Genomic DNA, 15,093 nt, shown 5'->3' on the forward strand with positions numbered 1-15,093 from the left:
TGTACGGACCGGCATTGTTCTCCTTCGTTTTGTACATACCTTTTTGGGGGGCAAAGAAAAAGCAAGAATTTATTGGAACCGAAGAATGAACGTTTTGCGGTGCTGCAAATGCTTGCATTTGATGCAGGTACTTGGATTGTTTTGCCACGAGTTACCGGCATGCAATGCGCGAAAGTCACGTGGTCTGTCAATCTCTATACCGCTCTAGCGCGATAGCGCATGTTGATGATGTCATCAAGCTGCGCCTGTTTTGGTCGAAAGCATCGCAGCGGCTACAACCATTATCATCTGCAAATTATGCCGGGCGACAGTCACAGCAAAGAGATGAAGCACTCTTGAAATATGGGGAAAGCCAAAAACTGCGCTTCCTCCACTTCCGTAACATTGATTCATTAATGTTGAATTCTCTCGCAGCTGTTCTGTTCCCATGTTGTTGCAGGATATTAATGACTAACCTCGTATTGTGGATGAATAATCTCAGTTGTTCTCCTGACTGAAGTTTGGTCCGTTTACAGCATCCTGCCATGCGATTGCATTTGTCCCTGACCACCAGAATCCCTCACGTTAACTTTTATCGAGTGGAAAAAAAGTTGGCGTTCATCCTCCAGCTTCACTGTGCTAATGTTATGCTAACATAGCTGTGTCGCTAGCAATCACGTAGCACAACATTATATACCAGGTAGTCCAACTTCAGTAACCCTAACTTTTAGGTTTATGTAAGTATGTCTGTGAAGGTTCTCGGTCATAGTAATCTAAGGAAATTGGAAAGAAAAGCTTTTTTAAAAATGTTTTTTAATTAATTAATTAATTTTTTAGGTCTGACACTTTTTTTTTGTCTTCCCTTTGCCAGGGTCGCAGCGTTTTCTTGGGAGAAATGTTTCGTCACTCATCCAAGGAACTAGGTACTTCAGTCACCGTTTATAAGGTTGGGGAAACCTGCAGACAGCTGAGTCTGATGAGTGACAAAACATTTCTCCACTGAAAATGCTACTCTAGATCAACACAATCCCCTTTTTGGTCATGCTGAGATATGCCAATTTTGAGGCAACATCTAAATAAATAATTTAGACTACAGAAATGAGAACAAATGAAGCATTTCTGAAAATAAAGTGTCTTAAGAGAGAAACAGTTTATTCCTAAGATGTTTGTTATGTGAAGGCAATAGGGCATACTTTTACTCAAGACTTTTGCACAATACTGTCTCAATGAAAATTTGAGAAAACACTGATTACACAGATAAAATGTATCAGGATAAGATCTGTAGATGACTATAGTTCTGATCGAAAGTTTAAGATCACTTCAAAATGCTTGTTGATGGAGCTGCAGAAGCTGGTGACACCTAGCATAATCAGCCGGATGATTGACACTTACATGCTCATGCAAGTTAGCCGTGTTTGAATACTTTGCTTACACACCGCTTTGGTCATGTTTGGAAACTTGATTTCTGTTTAGGGGGTGTTGGCAGGTTTTTTTTTGGAGGTGTGATCCTAAACTTTTGATCAGGTGTAAAAACAGCCTGTTTCAGTTTAAGCATTGTTTTCAATAAATTGCATGATTGAAAAATATTTCATCTCACTCCCATTTCTTCTTGTTGCATGTTAAAACTCTACTTTAACCCTGTTAAGATCCAAACATGCAAAATAAGATTTTTTGCCATTTTTCAAGTGGTCTTAAACTTTTGATCGGCACTGTAGTATAACTCTGATGCCTCTAGAACATGAAGATGGACTAAAGTTGAATAAGGAATAAAATGTACTGACATTACTTGAACAGCTTTCCATCCACAGTTGCAAGTCCTTCAGCTCAACATTGGTGCCACCATCTGAAAAAGGAAAGATGAGATAGGAGTGATTAAGATAGTGAGCATAGGAGTACAGAAAAAAAAATACAGAAAATTCAAGTTATTAGAATAGAATAGAATAGAATTCAACTTTATTGTCATTGCACATGCACAGGTACAGGGCAACGAAATGCAGTTTGCATCCATCCAGAAGTGCTTTAGTGATATAGATATATTACAATATATATATTAGCAATAATATAGATATGTGAGTATATTACAGAAATGGGTCTATTACGGTATGTTATAATGTACACGGTATGAAGTATGTTGTGAATATTCTATAACTATAAGTATGTACAGGCTGTAGTGAGTACACGCTATGTACAGGCTATGAACAGGATATAAATATGAAAAACTATACAGAATATGAAATAAATAACTTTACAGAATCTGAGATATACAGCTATACAGAAATGGGAACTGTGCAAGTTGTAAACAGTTGTAGGGTTAAAGATTATTGAATGTACAGAATGATTATTTACACAGAGCTATACAGTAGTGCAGTTAAGATAAGTGAGGGTGTGGATAGTTTCTACAGAGGCTATATAAAGTGCTAGTGGTTGTGAGTGGCGGTTCAGTCCATGTTATTATTGTGTTTGAGGGTACAGTTGTCCATTGTGGGTGTGTGTGTGTTCAGTCCATGTGTTAACGTGGGTCAGATGTCAGGAGGCAGAGTTCAGGAGTCTGACAGCTGTGGGGAAGAAGCTGTTCCGGTACCTGGTGGTCTTAGTCCGGAGGCTCCTGTAGCGCCTCCCAGAGGGCAGGAGGGTGAAGAGTCCATGTGATGGGTGACTGGGGTCTTTGATGATTTTCCCAGCCCTTTTCAGACACCGCTTCCTGTAGATGTCTTTCATGGCAGGAAGTGGTGCTCTGGCGATGCGCTGGGCAGTTTTCACGACCCTCTGCAACGCCTTCCGGTCCGAGGCAGAGCAGTTCCCGTACCAGACTGTTATACAGTTGGTCAGGATGCTCTCGATGGTGCAACGTAGAGCTGGGCGATATGAGATTTTTTCATATCACGATATGTTTTTTTTTTTTCATTTCAGGCGATAACGATATCTATCACGATATAAGCCAAATAACTATATTTGTAAGATTTAATTGTGCCGTTGCTCACAAGTAAAATGTGAAATAATCAGCACCTTGTTTTTATTTAAATATTTATTTCCCATAATAAGTTCATCCATTAAGCGGACGCGAATGGATGGATGAAGTTCAACAGGGTAGATGTACTTAAGGAACATGAGACTTTTCCAGATAAATAAAGGCAAATATTGCAAACTACACAAAAGGCAGCCGCTAAAGCGTTTAAGTTTCAAAATAGAACAAACGAAACAGACTACTAAATTGTCAATTCCACTTAGAAACAAAATATTAATTCTAAAGATAAATCTTTGTTTGTTTTACAGAAGAACAGACAAAACTGACTAACTTTTGTCAATATCAAATAAACTGAGAACTAAAAGGAAATTCTCAATCTCTCCTTGTTGTATAGCTTAGCTTTTCAAACAGTTTTAACAGTTACTTTAGTCTGACGAATTAGCGCTTCCAGTCAGAGACTGAGGCTACGTCCACACGTACGCGGGTATTTTTGAAAACGGAGATTTTCCGTTTTCGTTTTAAAAAAATAATCCCGTCCACACATAAAGGCTGAAATGAAGGAAAACGCTGCTATGAACATGCCAAAGCAGCAGGTGGCGCTAGATTCCTAACCATGCAGAAATGTTGGCCAATCAGAAGTCTAGAAGCCTCGGTGGGAAAAAGTAAACAAAGCTGGGGCATAGAAGCAGAACCGAGTCGTATGTGTGGAGGGACAGTAACTGTGTGTATATGTAAGCATTTAAACACTGCAGAGAGTAGAATTAACAGTAACAGTATTGTAGAAATTCATTTCACCGAAACAATAACGTGGCGCACAGTGTGCACCAGTTTATTGTATTTCCAGACTTGCTTTCGGCACAATTTACAGTGCACGCTACTCTGTTTTTTGTCAGACTTGAAATAGCCGAAATACCTTCACACTACGGAACTTCTATGGCTCTTCCGTTTGACAATCTCTCCGGCATTGGAACCATCATCTGTTTTCTCTTCGGTCACGCTCGGTTGATTTTTCTAGTCGGCACACTCATTTCCTCCATTACCCGCTGGCTGCTTCCCAAACAAACACACGTGCAGCTTGGCACTTGTGCTGTACGTAACAAGTCACGCGATGTGACGCTGTGGCTGTGATTGGTTCGGCTCTGCGCTACTTAATTTGGATTGGCTGGTCTTTTTTTTTTTTTTTTTTTTTTTTAAGAGGAGAAGAGCGGCGAGGTCTATCGCGATAGTTTCTCTATCGAGTAAAAGTTATATCGCGATACATATCATTATCGTTCTATCGCCCAGCTCTAGTGCAACGATAGAAGTTCACCAGGATGTCTGAGGACAGGTGGTTCTTCCTCAGAGTCCTCAAGAAGAAGAGGCGCTGGTGAGCCTTCTTGACCAGCTTGGAGCAGTTGGTCGTCCAGGTGAGATCCTCGGAGATGTGGACTCCCAGGAACTTGAAGCTGCTCACACGCTCCACAGCCGTCCCCTTAATGTGGATGGGTGGATGTGGGTCAGCATTCCTCCTGTAGTCCACGATGAGCTCCTTGGTCTTCTCGGTGTTAAGCAGCAGGTTGGTTCTGTCGCACCACTCAGCCAGACGATCCACCTCATCGTTGTCACTGATGAGGCCAATCACCGTGGTGTCATCTGCAAACTTAATGATGGTGTTGGAACCATCAGCAGGTCTGCAGTCGTGGGTGAAGAGGGAGTAGAGGAAAGGGCTCATCACACAGCCTTGTGGTACACCGGTGTTCATCGTGATGGTAGATGAGCAGCGGTTATCCAGCCGGACATGTTGGGGGCGGTTGGTCAGGAAGTCCAGTAACCATTTGCACATGAGGGAACTGATGCCCAGGTCTGTCAGTTTCCTGATGAGTTGTGAGGGGTGGATTGTATTGAATGTTGAACTGAAGTCTATAAACAGCATTCTGGCGTAGGTGTTGTTGTTGTCCAGGTGTGAGAGGACAGAGTGCAGTGCGATGGAGACTGCATCCTCTGTGCTCCTGTTCTGGCGGTATGCGAATTGGTGGGGGTCCAGGGTGGGGGGGAGACAGGATTTGAAGTGTGCTAGGACCAGCTGCTCTAAGCACTTAGTGATGATGGGGGTGAGTGCTACTGGGCGGTAGTCATTGAGGCAAGATGGGTTGGAGTTTTTGGGTATCGGGACGATGGAGGTGGATTTGAAGCAGGCCAGTAGGCGAAACCCTAATAATTTTGATCGTGACCTTTCTTCTGGTATCAAAAGTAGTCTCCTTGTACAGGTGGCTGCCATCATACCTGTTGCTTGTGTAGCTTTTCTTATTACACTTTTATTCTCCAGTCAACTCTCCTTGAAATGCTACAATACAACACTCTGAACAGTCAGCCTTTTAAAGCAGTTGAGTTCAGGCTGTTGCTTGCATCGGAAGTCAAAAACCTCCAAGCTGTAATCTTTCAGGCAGAGGAGTGACTTTCCATTGTGAGATTAAACATGTGTGAATCATGCCATCAGATGATATTTAAATTTGACCAATCACTACCCTACCCTGTCCATTCTGAGAATAAGAAAAAGTTAGGGGTGGGGTTGGACTTTATTCGTACAGAAAGGCAAAATGAAATAATGTCATACTCTAAGATACTGGATTTCTTATGTTCATGATCTATAAGCAATAACCATCAAAATTAAAACAAAGACTCTAAGTAGTTCACATAATATACAAGCCTTTAATTAAATCACATAAAAATGTAATGATATTCAAATTTTTGTGACACACCATTTATTCATTCATGAGCTCCTGTTGAGGAGGTACAGGGAGCCACACTGCACACCTTTAAGGTCAGTCCGTGAAAATATTGTCAGATATAAACTGGTCTGTGGCACAAAAAAGGTGGGGACTGCTGGTTTATAGGTCCTATCCACTGAAGATCAAAAATGCAAGGAAATGCATTAATTGATACTGATCAATATTACTATTGGATCATATCTAACTGTGTTGACACTAAAAGTGCCATTTTCAACTACCGGTACTCCAGCTGACACAGAACTTTACACGGCCCCTCCCCTCAATAGCATGAACACAGATGCACACCTTAATGCTAGTCAAATAACAATAATAACAAATCCCTGTTCATTGCTATGAACAAATGCATGTTTGTGCAACAGGTATGCAGGTTTATGTGTATATGAGCCTGTTTAAAATCCCTAACTGTGTTACCAGAGAAATCAGCTGGCTCCATTACCACAGGGCCAGGTTTTAATAGCTTCACTCTCATACACAAACACTTTCTCTTCATGAAAATCACCCCAGGGCCTTCCTCTTAATTATCAAGTCTTATCACAAACATCAGGAATATATTCTCAGGACAAAATTAGGCATGTGCTTACAGCACACCACTAATTGTATAGCCATTCAAGAAGAGAAATGAACAAGTGAGACTTCAGAGGGGAACCTTACAAAGGGAAAATCAGCTTTTATAGCCGGCTCACTCATCATTTAAATTTTACCACAAAATAACTTTATAGTATGAGGGAAAAAATGTTTCCTAAAATACAAAACTGCAGTCACCGTTTGATAGTAGATTCATTCTGAAGTGGAACAGTGTTGTTGTGCCCCATCAGGTTGACCCTCTATGTTAAAATATTGCTACTCTGAGTGACTGAAACATACAATTAGGTCCATAAGTATTTTGACAGTGACAATTCAGAGAATTTTAATTCAAACAATCAAAATCAGACGACAGTACACTTTCTGCTTAAATCCAAAAACTAAACCAAAATGATGAATTAACAGGCTCGCATTTTCAGACAGTCAAAAGACACTAGACAACTGAATGTTAAACAGTTCTCACAGCCAGATGACAAATAAAGCAAATAAAAGATCTGCAGTGGATTGCAAGTTTTAAGCTTGAACAGCTTTCCACTGAAGCTCTCATTAAAAGATCCCAAAGTGATGGCCATGCAAGTGAAGAAAGCTGACATTAACCCAAATAACCCTCCGTCTCAGATACAGTAGGTTCATTTAGAAGTGATGTGGTGCATGAATGCACTGGCTAGATCATCAATGCCAAAAGGTCTGAAGGAGCACAGAAAACTACTAAAGGGGATGATTGCAGAATAATTTCCACTGTTAAGAAAAAACCCTTTACAACATTATGGAAGTAGGAATATTTTTGTCAAATGAAGGGGAATACATTGGCTTTGCCACAGACCAAACCACAAATAACATTTAGAAACAGAAAGACCAAATAAGACTTCATCACAACATGTCTGAGAGAGCCTGCACAACTCTGGGAAATAAAAAGCAGAAAAATAGGATAAATCTGCAAGACAGTGTTAAAAATATATAGAGGGAAGATAAGGAACGCATAGGAATGCATAGGTAATGACCTCAACCATAACCCCACGAGTACATCATCACCTGCGAATGTTATGCCATAGTGTATGTGTCTGCCAGTGGAACCAGGCCATGACATGACTGCTAGCAGAAGTATCAGGATGCATTAGCCCCTTTTCCGTTTGTACCTCTTCGGATTGACTCGGCACGGTTCACCACAGTTTTCAGGATTTTCCATCAGGTCGTAGTACCTGGTACTTTTTTTAGTACCTGCTCGGCTGGGGTTTCAAGTGACTAAAACAGGTACTAAAATGTGACGTCGTCAGACTGCATGGCATTGATTGGGTGGTTAGTAGTGTCTGATTAGTCATGAGTGTCTCAGCTCAAGAAAATCATAACCGCCATTTTTTAAACTCAGCAACAAAGGGAATGGCTACAAAAAAAACAACGCCGTGACCCCCACGAGTGTGACGAAAAGCTACAGACAGAGCAGCAGGTCGCTTCAACATCCACCTTTGTTCTAGTGTTTGTGTAGCATATTAGGCAAGGCAAGGCAAGGCAAGTTTATTTGTATAGCACAATTCAACAACAAGGTGATTCAAAGTGCTTTACAGAGACATTAGAAACAAGAACAAATAAAAAGCATGATTTAAAATTGATTAAAACAAGCAAATAAACTAACTAACTAATTAACAAACAAACAACAAACAACAGTATATAAAATCAAAACAGATAAAATCAGAACAGTAGATAAAATCAGTAGTTAAATGTAAGTTTTGAAATTTAAGCTTAAAGTGTGGATTTGGTGCTTTATTCAAATGCAGCTGAGAACAGGTGAGTCTTCAACCTGGATTTAAATAAACTGAGTGTTTCAGCTGATCTGAGGCTTTCTGGGAGTTTGTTCCAGATATAAGGAGCATAAAAGCTGAATGCAGCTTCTCCGTGTCTGGTTCTGACTCTGGGAACTGATAAAAGACCGGATCCAGATGACCTGAGGGATCTGGAAGGTTCATACTGGGTCAGGCTGTCATTGATGTATTTTGGTCCTAAACCATTCAGAGCTTTATAGACCAGCATCAGAACTTTAAAGTCTATCCTCTGACGGACAGGCAGCCAGTGTAAAGACCTCAGAGCTGGACTGATGTGGTCCACTTTTTTGGTCTTAGTGAGGACTCGAGCAGCAGAGTTCTGAATGAGCTGTAGTTGTCTGACTGATTTTTTAGGTAGACCTGTAAAGATGCTGTTACAGTAATCAAGCCTACTAAAGATGAATGCATGGACTAGTTTTTCCAGGTCCTGTTGAGACATCAGATCTTTTATCCTTGATATATTCTTGAGGTGATAGTAAGCTGATTTTGTTATTGTCTTAATGTGTTTTTCTAAGTTTAGGTCTGCATCCATCACTACACCCAAATTTCTCGCCTGGTTTGTGGTTTTTAGATGTATAGATTGAAGTTCTCTGGTGACCTGTAATCGTTTTTCTTTGGCGCCAAAGACTATTACCTCAGTTTTGTTTTTGTTTAGCTGGAGAAAATTGTGGCACAACCAGTCATTGATTTCCTCAATGCATTTACCAAGAGCCTGTACAGGGCCTCGGTCTCCTGGTGACATTGTGATATATATTTGTGTGTCATCTGCATAGCTGTGATAGTTTATTTTGTTGTTGTTTATAATCTGTGCCAGTGGGAGCATGTAGATGTTAAACAGAAGGGGTCCCAAGATGGAACCTTGGGGAACTCCACATGTGATACTTGTCTGCTCAGATGTGAAGTTACCTATTGATACAAAGTATTTCCTGTTTTCTACGTATGTTTTGAACCAGTTTAGTACAGTTCCTGAAAGACCTGTCCAGTTCTCCAGTCGTTTGAGTAATATGTTGTGGTCAACTGTATCAAATGCTGCACTGAGATCCAGTAAAACTAAGACTGACATTTTTCCACTGTCTGTATTCAGACATATGTCATTAAACACTTTGGTCAGAGCGGTTTCAGTGCTGTGGTTCTGTCTAAAACCTGACTGGAAGGCATCGTAGCAATTATTCTGTTTTAAGAAGTAACTGAGCTGTTGAGAAACTGCTTTTTCAATGATCTTACTTAAAAACGGGAGATTTGAGATCGGCCTGTAGTTGTTCATTTGTGTCTTGTCAAGATTGTCCTTTTTCAGTATAGGTTTTATTACAGCAGTTTTTAGTGATTCTGGAAACACACCTGATAATAAAGAAAAGTTGACGATCTGTAACAGGTCTGACTCTAAAGTCTTTGAGACCTTTTTGAAAAAACTTGTTGGCAGGACATCTAAACAGCAAGAGGAGGAGTTCAGTTGACCTAAGATGTCCTCCAGGTCTTTGCTGTTAATCGGGTGAAACTGTTTGATGGTGTTTAAACAGTTTTTCGGTGGACACAGTACATATCCTGGATCTGCTGTTGATGTACCAATTGCTTGTCTAATTTTTTGGATTTTTTCAGTGAAGAATTTGGCAAAGTCATTGCAGGCCATGGTCGAATGAAGTTCAGCTGCCACTGACACAGGAGGGTTTGTTAGCCTGTCGACTGTAGAAAATAAGACCCGAGCATTATGGCTGTTTTTAGTGATGATGTCAGAGAAGTAGGACCTCCTTGCACTCCTCAGTTGTAAATTATAATTGTGAAGTTTCTCTTTATAAATGTCATAATGAACCTGGAGGTTTGTTTTTCTCCATCTGCGCTCAGCTTTCCTACACTCTCTTTTTTCATTTTTCACCAGTGTGGAGTTTCTCCATGGAGACTTTTTCCTTCCAGAGATAACCTTCACCTTAATGGGAGCAATAGTGTCCATTACATTTAACATGTTAGCATTGAAGCTATTGACGAGCTCATTGACTGACCCTCTGGGCAGGTCAGGTGTTAATGGGAAGACCTGGTTAAAAATTGCACTACTGTGTTCAGTTATACACCGTTTTGTGATCACTGTTGTTGATATATTTGTGTGGGCTGAGATTTTACTTTCAAAGAAAACACAGTAATGATCAGACAGGCCCACATCAGACACAGTAACCTTTGAAATGCTCAGGCCTTTGGAGATCAGTAGGTCAAGAGTGTGTCCTCTATTATGTGTGGCCTCTGTTACATGCTGAGTCAGCCCAAAGTTGCCCAGAGTGTTACTCAGGTCTTTAGTCCCTTTGTCCTGAGGGTTGTCCACATGAATGTTAAAATCCCCAGCAATAATTACACAGTCAAAATCAACACAGATCACAGACAGCAGTTCACTAAGGTCATTAAAAAAGTCTGTGCAGTATTTGGGAGTAGGGCTGGGCCATATTATGCCGTTCACGGTAATACCGGTATAATGTTAGGCAACGATAGGAAAATGAAATATCGCGATAGAATGGGAGTAAAACGCGCATGCGCAGTGCCTTTGTTTTCATACGCACATGGCCGATTGTTGAGTGAAACAGATGAACCAGAATTGGTTTGTAAAAATGGTGCAACTTCCGTGATGTGGAACTGGTTTGGTGTTTGTCCGTCAGATACACAACAAAGCACATTTTTTTGCAGAACATGCAAGCGGCCGTTGTTATTGTCGTATTTGTTGGACTAAGATGCTCTTAAATCTGGGAGTAATCTGGGTCCTAAACTCCGTATTCTTCAGGTCAAACAACACTGCAGCATCACTTAGAGTTAAAAACTGTCTAAATTCTTTCATCTTTAATAAAACGATCAGCATTGCTGCTTTACCAGGTGTAACTATAAAGTTTAACTTCCAGGCATCCATGAAAACAAAAGTTATTACATTTAACGGAGTTAGAAGTTAGCAGGAAGCTAGCGGAAGTTAGCTCGCTAGTTTCGCTAGTTACCTAAGCATGATATTGCATGTTCTGACTGAGAGATTTCTGAAAAAATTCAAACGTACAGCTCTGCTATCACTTCCAACATAAATGAAGACAGAAAACTAAACAGCAGTGACGTTTGTAGGGTTACTGAAGTTGGGCTAGCTGGTATATAATGATGTGCTACGTGATCGCTAGCGACACAGCTATGTTAGCATAACATAAACAGTGAAGCTGGAGGACGAACACTAACACTTTTCCACTTATAAAAGTTAACGTGAAGGTTCTTCATGGTTAGAGACAAATGCAATCGCATGGCAGGATGCTGTAAACGGACCAAACTTCAGTCAGGAGAACAACTGAGATAATCCATCCACAATACGAGGTTAGTCATTAATATACTGCAACAACATGGGAATAGAGCAGCTGCCAGAGAATTCAACATTAATGAATCAATGGTACAGAAGTGGAGGAAGCAAGAAGAATGAGTTTAATAAAGTTTGATTTATCTGACTGCTTTGTTTCGCTTAATGTGCCTTATAATCCCGTGCACCTTATGGTCCGAAAAATGCGTACTGCACACTGCAGTTTAATGTTGCAAAGCACCTCTTTTTAACTTCAGTGGATATTATACATGGTTATGCTCAGGATATGTCAGCCCATTTCTACTGGAAATGCCTTTTGGTTAAACTTTCAGCAAGGAATTTGCATTTGCACTGTTACATTTTTATAAAGCTTTAATGTACATAAAAACCAGCTTCTTGTTTAAGTGAAAATAAATGGAAGGTTGTCTTTTTGTGCTAGTAATGTTGTGGAGTTGTATTTTGTCTCGCATCAATTATATCGTCGGTTATATCGTTATCGCAAATTTTCAAATATATATCGTGATAAATATTTTTGGCCATATCGCCCTGCTCTATTTGGGAGGCCTGTAAACATTAAGAAACACAACTTTGGATGGGGCCTTCAGCTGTAAAGCCACATATTCAAAAGACTGAAAACTTCCAGGAGATAGCTGCTTACATTGAAATGATTCATTAAATAAGACAGCAACCCCTCCTCCTCTCCTGCTCGCCCTGACCTCACTGATAAAACTGTAGTTAGGAGGGGTCGTCTCGATGAGAACAGCTACACTGTTACTTTGGTCCAACCAAGTTTCAGTTAAAAACATAAAATCAAGGCTGTGCTCAGTGATTAAATCATTAATTAAAAATGTTTTCCCAGCTAGAGATCTAATGTTTAATAAAGCCAACTTAAGTGTTTTAGAGGTATTACTTGTCCCCTCGTGTTTGGGAGCAGTCTGTGGCACACAAGGTATGTTTACTATGTTTAAAGATCTTTTAGAGTGCAGCTCTCTGTGTTTTGACCAGGCCACATGTCTCCTGTCACCTAAAAGTACAGAAATTTTAAAACCTTCTAGTAAACAGCTGCAATGCGCAGACACGTTGCTATGACGACAAGCACACAATATTAATGTATACTTTATTGATCCCCACGGGGAAATTCCTCTCTGCATTTAATCCATTCACTCAGTGAAGCAGTGGGCAGCCATTGGGCGCCCAAGGAGCAGTGTGTAGGGAACCCCCAACCTTCCGATCATGGGGCCACCACTCTACCTACTGCACTATCCCTGCCCCAAGGTTTGCCCTGCCCCAGCAAACAAGGTACTACTGGGTCGTAATGGCAAACCAGTTGGTCTGAGTCGGGTCCTGTCGACCCAAGTAGGTACTAATAGAAAAAGGGCTACTGTGGTGTGTAGGGGCTATACTTTGATCAGATTCAGCCAAAAGCTATAAAACTGCAAATAGATTGTGATGCAACGAATACTACAAAAAGAACCCAAGAGATTCTCCAGGCAACTAAGAGGAACCTGAGTATTTTTCAAAGACCAAGGCTGTCTCAGCCCAAATAGAGAATGCTTTAGTTAGTGAAGACAAAACTGAAGACAGAGACACAAACAAACAAACAGCAACTGAAGGTGGCAGCATGGCAGCAGTAAAGTCCTCCAGAGCATCTCAAAGGCGGAAACGCACCATGCCTGCTCTTCTAGTTTCTCAGCAAAATGAACAAGTCAAAGCAATTTGTTTTTCACTTCGATTTACGGAGTGTCTTCGGGTGTCTTTGAATTCAGCCATCTCCAGCTGATTAGTTTTATTTCCATCAAACCACATGGAAGCTTTTCATTCCTAATACATTACCCAATCCATATCAGTAAAGAGATCCAACATATTTTTCCCCATAGAGATCGGATGTTTTTTCAAAGTGTTCCTGTTATTTTTTTCAACAGTGTATTTCTGATTACTTTTGTGCTTCTGAATATCGAGTCTGTGTAAAAAAAAATGGCTGCAATTCTTAAACAGTTAATGCATTACTTTTGTTAAATCCTTTGAATTTAAGCTCAAGGTTTGGACTTACCACATCTTCATCGTTAGATTTGAAATCCATTATGGTGGTGTAGAGAAGCAAAGCTTAAAAATTTGTCACTGTGTAACTATATATATAAACAATATATACTGTATTAAGATGGTCCTAAAATGGTGATGGTCTGGAGTGGAGATGACAACGATAAAGTAGTCTGATCAACCCTTTCTCAGGCCGCGTTCTAGATCATTTAATTTGATATTAAATCATATGTATTTGTAAAGTAGAGTCGGCGAAAGGGGTTCAAAGAGCGCCGAGTCTGCAATGCTGCGGCTATTAGTGTAATCCGAACAGCTCGGGTTATTTGGCAACGACCAAAACATCCAACCTGGTGTCGACAGCACCTCTGTCGCTGTGCAACATCTGGTCTACTTCACGTTACACTAGTGAAAATATGGGACTTGGCAGTAAACCAGACACAAGGGTGCCTTCTCAGTGCACATACCTGTCGGACTCACCACACTATATTACATGAAGGAGGACATTTGAAAAGCAGCACGGCAGCAAACTAACTCTTTAGCCTGCTGAGTGCATGCGCAAAGCTCGCTAACGTTAGCTTAGCTAAGAACAGCGTTCAGTGTGTCTGGGTAAACGTCTAACCTATAAAACCGTGGCCTGACCATGGCTTCCTGGTGGTTTTATCTCATTGTAGTGCAGGTATATCCTTGAGTTGTCCAGCCGCTAACAAGGATTCCCAGTACAAACACCAGTCCCCTAACTACGGGTATGACTTGTACCCACAGTTAGCTGCTGTGGCTATTAGAGCTACTCAAAATCCTGCAGACAACCGGGCTTCAGCCCCTAGGCCTTAGCATAAAATATGTCTGTGACGCTCACCTGTATTCATTGTCCACACACAGTGATCCGTCCATGGCGGAGAAGCACAACAAGCTTCAGTATTTACAGTGAGAAAGTGAACTTCGTTTCGTCGGTGCTCAGGTAGCCATCTTGGTTCTGCCGGGGCCTGGAGTCAACCAAATCCGTCACACAGGGGGAGGGTTTACAATCTGAAGGCCCGCGTTATTAATCCAAGAGTTGTTTTCGTAGACTGAAGACCAAATAAAGAGAACCGTTTTCCTGTCAATTCGGGAAATATCGAATGAGTGGACACACTTTTATTTTGAATAACTGAAGCTACAAAGGTTACATAGATTTGTTTTTGTTTCTGGTGTGTAGCACAGTGAAGTTCCCAGATGTGACCCGCGAGCAGAAGCAAAACACTAACATAACGAGTTTGTTACAAGAATATTGTCGTTTTACTTACTTACTTACACTAAAACACCTCAGTAACGATTACCTATCTGATAATATACATGCTGAACCCTTTGTTTTGCTGTAATCATCATCACATTATCTAATTTGTTCACCCACAGTTTGATTGAGATCCGATTCAGAATACTTTATGGATCCCCATAGGTAGGGTGACCATATTTTGATTTCCAAAAAAGAGGACACTTGGCCCAGTCATGAAGAATTTTAATAATACTGTTTTGTTTAAAGAAAATTTTAACATATTTAAAAGATGCCTTTTCTGTGCGGTTAATGAATGGTGAAATAAAAAATGTCATATAGGCTTTTGCAAGTCAATAAGTGCAAAAAACAAAACAAAAACAAACTTAAAAACC

At 40.6% G+C, this 15,093-nt stretch overlaps 1 protein-coding gene across 2 annotated transcripts in view; it reads right to left on the bottom strand.

Moving 5' to 3' along the window:
* ndst2a (N-deacetylase/N-sulfotransferase (heparan glucosaminyl) 2a) overlaps positions 1–14,465 on the bottom strand; it is a 53,514-nt gene extending 39,049 nt beyond the window's left edge. The window contains exons 1-2 of one of the 2 annotated variants that reach the window (XM_026191234.2): positions 14,306–14,464; positions 1,761–1,822 (exon numbers count right to left, since the gene is read on the bottom strand). The gene's annotated coding sequence lies outside the window, so the exon portion shown is untranslated. Of the gene's footprint in view, positions 1–1,760; positions 1,823–14,305 lie in introns of both variants that reach the window. The other variant, XM_026191235.2, reaches the window with a different exon arrangement.
* Between the last annotated feature and the right edge of the window lie 628 nt (positions 14,466–15,093).

This window comes from Astatotilapia calliptera, chromosome 13 (genome assembly GCF_964374335.1).
Source record: "Astatotilapia calliptera chromosome 13, fAstCal68.1, whole genome shotgun sequence".
Taxonomy (NCBI): Eukaryota; Metazoa; Chordata; class Actinopteri; order Cichliformes; family Cichlidae; genus Astatotilapia; species Astatotilapia calliptera.